Source organism: Cyprinus carpio, chromosome B10 (assembly GCF_018340385.1).
Source record: "Cyprinus carpio isolate SPL01 chromosome B10, ASM1834038v1, whole genome shotgun sequence".
In the NCBI taxonomy this organism is placed as follows: Eukaryota; Metazoa; Chordata; class Actinopteri; order Cypriniformes; family Cyprinidae; genus Cyprinus; species Cyprinus carpio.
The window spans coordinates 13,968,152-13,974,416 of record NC_056606.1 but is presented as its reverse complement, the minus strand read 5'-3'; the positions used below and the strand labels follow the sequence as shown (position 1 = coordinate 13,974,416).

Below are 6,265 nucleotides of genomic sequence, written 5' to 3'. Positions count from 1 at the left end.
ATTAAAATAAAAGATAAAATATATAAATAATCTAATAAAATTTTCTTAAAACTAAACCATAAACTAGCCTATTTCCAGATTTCACACACCACATTTATAACCTAAAAAAATTTGCTAAGGTGATTTTGCTGGTCTTACTTGGTTTATGGTCTCTAGACTGGCCAAACTGGTGCTTGACTACTTAAACTGATTTACAGACTAGTAGAAAAGTGCTCAAAATCCGTCTAATACCAAAAAGCAGACCAGCTTGATCAGCCTGGATGGAAAAAAACGAAGACCAGTAAACCAGTTTTTTCATCAGGGACAGGGTTAAATTTCGAATTACACGAAAGATTGACAGGAACGTATGAACTTTAGTTATTTTAAAAAAAGCATCGTGTCGCTCAGGTATGATTCCGCCTCTGTTGAGCCCCTCTTCCTCTTCCTCCTCATCATCATTCATCAGTATCAACGTCATAAATAATCACGAACACAAATAGCTTGTTTTGTTACAGCTCATGTATGACCAAAGTGATATGTAGAGGTGATAATGCGATGTTCATTCTCATGTTAGCACGTAGAACCATCGCATGAAAAACTTACATAAAGAGGGCAACGAGACAGGAAAACGGTGCACCAGTAGGCTATGTGAGAGGACGAGGCTGTGACACGAATGAACACACACGCATGGCTTTATATCGTCTTCTAACCATACTGAGCTTTCAGCAGTCGTATGCAAAGAGTGAATGAAGGCCAAACACATCAATGTTGTCCACTAATGTGTGTTTGCACTCGGTGACTGTTCAGTGTGTGTTGGGATTGTTCCGAAGCGTATGTCACACTCGCTCTCTTTTCTAGATGGCGTCTCTATATTGATAAATTCCCACCACCTGCTGATCTAATGAATGATAGTGCACACTTCTTCTGTAACTATTGTGTGTTTTGCGTGTTATATGAATGTCCAGGACATTATGAAGATGTGGTTTTAATCTCTCTATCTCGGAACCGTGCCGAAATGTTTCGCGCACTCTGAGTGGCTGTCTCGGGCTGTCAATCAAGCGTGCGGCCAATCACAACTGTCCTTACATGAAAACTATATTTTCACTCACTGCATGTACAGTGGACTGTATGTTGCAAAAAAACAAAAAAAACAAAAAAAAAAGTGACCAGAAAAAGGCACAATCGAGGAGGTGCGAGAGGTGGACAACGGACCTGTTAAGTCACTTTGGGGGCCTGTTGCAGGTAAGTGGCGACGCACAAGAACTGATAGACTTTATTTTACCAGCGCGACGCCGATCTGACACTAATATACAACATCCAGGAAGCTCATAATGGATCTGTGATCAGAAAAGCATTCCCAGCATGGTGGTGTCATCCTTTAGAAGTAGGTGCTGTAAATCAACTTAAATACAGCACAAAAGTTTAGGCAGAATGGTTTGACTTAAACCCTGTTGACAAATCGGGTTTAAGATTAAAGGTGTGTTTTGAAACAAGGTGACTGGTCTAAGCTGCTGTACCATCTTACACCAGCAACAAACGAGCTATCAGTCGTTCATAGCAGCTTAAGGTGGTCAGGGAGGTTTTTGCAACATTTCTAGCTGGTCTAAGATGGTCATTAAGCTGGTGGACCAAGTTAGACCAGCAACAAACCAGCTACTAGTCAGTTTTACAAGCTTCATGTTGTCAAGCATCGTTTTGCAATATTGTTGGCTTGACAAAAACAGTTACAGTCTGGTCACACGAGTTGGTCAAGCTGTTTTTTGGAACATGGTTACTGGTGAACCAGCTAATTATAAAAAAAAAAAAAAAAAAAGATAATATAACGTGTGGTCAAGTCTGTGTACTGTGCACAAATTAACCAGATGGTTTTGGAGCAGTATCTGTTTAATAGCTGATGGTCAATTTTATATGAGCAACAAACCAGCTATAAGTCGTTCTTATCAGCTTAAGGTGGTTAAGCAGGTTTTTGCAACATGGTAGCTCGTTTCTAGCTGGTCTAAGATGGAAGTTAAGCTGGTAGACCAGCAACAAACCAGCTACCAGCTGATCATGTGAGGTGGTTTTTGGAACAGGATTACAGGTTAACCAGCAAATTATGGTAATAATGATATAGTCAAGTCAGTTCAAAACAGCCACAAACTGTGCACAAACTAACTAGATGTGTTTTGGAGGAGGTAGCTAGTTTCTAGCTGATATAAGATGGGTCATTAAACTCTTTAACTGGCAACAAACCAGTTACCAGCTAGTAATGTATGGTGGTTTTTAGAATCTGTTTACCAGTCAGCCAACTAATTATGATAATGTTGATATAGTTAGACAAAAATTGCTATTAGCTGTGCACAAATTAACTAGGTGTGTTTTGAAACATATAGTTGCTGGTTTATAGCTAATACTTTAAGATGGACATTAAGTTCCAAACAAACCAGTTACCGGCTCATCATGTGAGGTGGTCAAGCTAGTTTTTGAAAACTAGTGTCTGGTCAACAAGCAAGTTATAATGATGATGACAGTTAATTAAGTCCAGAACTGCTGTGCACAAACTAGCTAGATGTGTTTTGGAAGCTGGTAGCTGGTTTATTGCTGATATAAGATTATCATTATGCTCTTTAACCAGCAACAAACCAGTTATCGGCTGGTGATGTGAGGTGGTCAAGCTGGTTTTTGAAGCATGGTGACTGGTCAACAGTGCTGGGCAGTAACTAGTTACTTGTAACTTAAGGCCCCGTCCAGACGGAGACGCATTTCGCTGTATACGCATACATTTTGTATCGTATAGGCGTTTCGTCCACATGGATCCGGCGTTTTGGGAGAATGAAACCGATATTTTTTTAAACCGGGTCCCAGAGTGGATAAATTTGAAAACACCGCCCTTGTGTTTTCGTGTGGACAGCGAATCCGTATATTTTCTGAAACGATGACGTCATCAGCCCACATCCCGCCCCTAGTCAGACACCACTACTTCACATAACAGTCTGGCATGTATACTACATAGTTTTATGTCGGTTTTCTGGTTTCGTGTAGACGCAGATATTTCTTGAGACAAAAAAAAAGATCGGATAGGTAAAGCTCTGGCTTTGTGCGGATGTAGTTACTGTAATAATATTACTTTTTACTAGGGGTGCATGATAAAGATCGGCCGATAATTAATGCACATCTCATCAGTAAATCCGGTTTTCCAATCAGCAATAAATTCCATCAGGTTTGTGATTTCACATAGAGTAGCCTTTACTACACAGATCCGTTGTTAACTGACAAGCTGCGCAAATAAATGCTGATAATGAACGCGGATTTGCGCAGCTTGTCAGTTAACAACGGCTCTGTGTAGTAACAGCTGCTCTATGTGAAATCACACACCTGATGGAATTTACCGCTGCTTAGAGAACCGGCTTTACTGACGAGATGCGCATTAATGCTAGGCCGATCTTTATCGTGCACCCCTACTTTTTACTGTAACTAGTAGTGTAACTAATTACTTATAAGATTTCAGTAATAATACTACAGTTACCATCCATAAAACAGTTTAGTTACTTAGTTACTTTTGATGCCTCAACCCCGCTGATTTAAAATCCAACAATCAAATAATTCCTAGATTTTTTTTTTTTTTTTTTTTATAATTTTCACGACTCACACATGCATGTGATGTCCCCAGTGCAGCAGGCAAGCTTGGAATATGGAAAGGTTTACATTCAGCAGATAGAGATATTGCATTTTATTGATTTTGTCAAGAAAAAATATGATCAGTTGTGGCTTTACTTTACTCTGGCATTACATCCCACCCACATCCCTCTGATCAGCATGTGGTACATTATATTACTATAATGAAAAATCTTTAATACAAATACAAATTTATGTGATTTGATTAAAATACATAATGAAATATAATCGTATATGGGTAATAGAGAAATTACAATTAGCTTCAAACTACACATGACAGTTAATGAGATTAATACAACACTTCTACTTTAATGTCACTATCAGTCACTATTGAGTGTTTGTAATAACTTCTGACTGCATTCAAATGTGGATTTTGTTCATATGATAAGGCAGAAATATGTTGTTAGTAACATTCTAGAAAAATTTCTCGTGGAAGATACACAGTTACAACTTCTGTCGGCATGAAGAAAAAGTAATGTAACTAGTAATGTAACTAATTACTGTTGCCAGAAAGTAATAAGTTACAATATTACTTTTGAAAGAAGTAACTAGTAATGAGTAATATATTGCATTCTTTGAGTAACTAGACCAACAACTGCTGGTCAATCAACTAGTTGTGCTGATGAGATGAGATGAGTCAATCCAGAACAGTCATAAATTGAAACTAGATGCGCTTTGGAGTTTCTGTATTTGTTCTGGCCTGCGAAGGTCGTTAGCTGGTCAAAGCTTATAAACCAGCAGCAAACCAGGTACCAGCTCTTAATAAAGGTAGTTAAGCTTGTTTCAGGTGATCCAGCTAGAACGCAGCTGCAGCGTAATAATACATTACGTATATAATATTCTCTTATAAAACAGAATATTAAACTGAATTTTCAAACATGATGATGATGATGATGAAGATGTGACACGGTAGGCCAGTGCGTCCAGCGCTGTGAACATCTACACACTGAGCACACGGGCTTACAGAGCACTCAGTGGGAACACTTGAACGCACGGAGGGGGAGGAGGGCTGCGAGAGAAAACAAACCGAGAAAATTGTTCGCCTGAAACGAAAGTACCATTACCAAAGTGGCATTCGGCCCCCACCGTTATTTGTTTTCGGAGTGATCGGTGCGATTGTGATGTAGTTTTGTCGACTTAACGCTGCGGTCTTGCTCCTTCCCAAGCATCCGGTAAAAATAATATAAGTGTCTGTGGGGCTACTGTACGGACGGCCAGTGCAGAACTGTTCTGATGTGTCAATAAGTTTGAGGCTGGAATGAGAAGGCCCTGGCGTTTCGACCGGATTTCAGGGGTAAGTTTGCGTTCACAGATGCCGCGATAACTGAAAACTTGTACATATTTTGTGTGCGAAAAGCCCCGGGTTCCGATTGATCGGGAGCTCGCGCTTAGACAGTGCGAAATTCGTGCCAGTTTGTTGTGCTTCGGCATAAACGACTTTGGCGTTCGGCGTGTTTGACACCTGCTCTCACCGAACATTATGGTTTCTGTGAAATCCGCGACGATTTAACATGAACGACGGACCGTGCGATTATTGCATATGGGTCTGCTAATGACACGTTCAGGCGAGCTAGAGCAATCTCGCATCACAGGGGCTAGCAGGCTAGCCAGCTACTTTTATTCAATCTGACTAAACGGAGCGAGAAACCTGAGCACAAAACCGTCTCATCTGAAAAGTCTGCCCCGAAAACCCCTAGTTTAAGTAATGAAAGCTCGTGGAAGGGGATCTCTCTCTGAAAATGCCCTGGCGGAGTTTGACAGGAGTGAAATTTATACTTCATCTTCCCCAAAGCAAGATGGACTCTCGGCTGTCTGTCTTGTCAGAGCCCAGATCGACATTTTGCACTGAGATGCAAACCGAGCACAGTTCAAATAAAGGGTCAAAGCGAGCTATGAAATGAGCTCGATGGTATAAATAATCGGAGGATATCGTCGACATGGTGCTTTGTGGAGTTCTTGATTCGGTGATCGAGAGTTCTGCAGAGACACACACACACACGGAGAGAGCACCGCTCTCAGGCTGTACCTGAAAACTAAACGCTGCAATACTGTATATACCGTCCATCCACTCGACGAAACTGTGTCGGATGTGCTTTAATAAGACCTGCGTGAACGAGCCAAAGTATGGCAAGCCTCTTTAACAGTTGTTACACCTTGCGTCTTTATTAATATGTCGTATTGCTTGAATTCACAAGTAACTGTTCATTAGATGTAAATGCATATAAAACGTCGTTCACACTGACAAAGATCTGCAGTGGAAGAGCAACAGGAAGTCATTCATTCAGCAAGAGTGTTTATGACCATTGAAGAGCTGAAGAGTGTTTATGAAGAGCTTTATTTTATGCAGACGAGCAGCGGTGTGATGAACCGACTATCAGTAAGAGTTTGGAGTAGGACCGCCAACTGGAAACCAACAATATAGTGACTTAGCGACCTTCAACGAGTGACCTTAAATGCTCTCAGTGTCAGCAACCTTTCACTGCTATGTCAAAGTAAAAAACAACAACAACAACACAATGAAACAGTAGAGACAGATCTTTTCTTCTGTATTGTGACGTATGCTGAAAAAGATATGGATGGGAAGTTGGTTCAATCCATCGGTTGTTTATTGAATTTTAAGATGTGGGTGTTG

At 40.5% G+C, this 6,265-nt stretch overlaps 1 protein-coding gene across 8 annotated transcripts in view; it reads left to right on the top strand.

Annotated features, from left to right (window-relative positions):
• The first annotated feature begins 709 nt into the window (after nt 1-709).
• Nucleotides 710-6,265, top strand: part of LOC109082496 (HMG box transcription factor BBX-like) — a 31,356-nt gene continuing 25,800 nt past the window's right edge. For 2 of the 8 annotated variants that reach the window (XM_042732667.1, XM_042732665.1), the window contains exon 1: nt 4,234-4,927. The gene's annotated coding sequence lies outside the window, so the exon portion shown is untranslated. Of the gene's footprint in view, nt 1,222-4,233; nt 4,928-6,265 lie in introns of those variants that run through there. The other 6 variants (XM_042732663.1, XM_042732661.1, XM_042732666.1 and 3 more) reach the window with 6 other exon arrangements.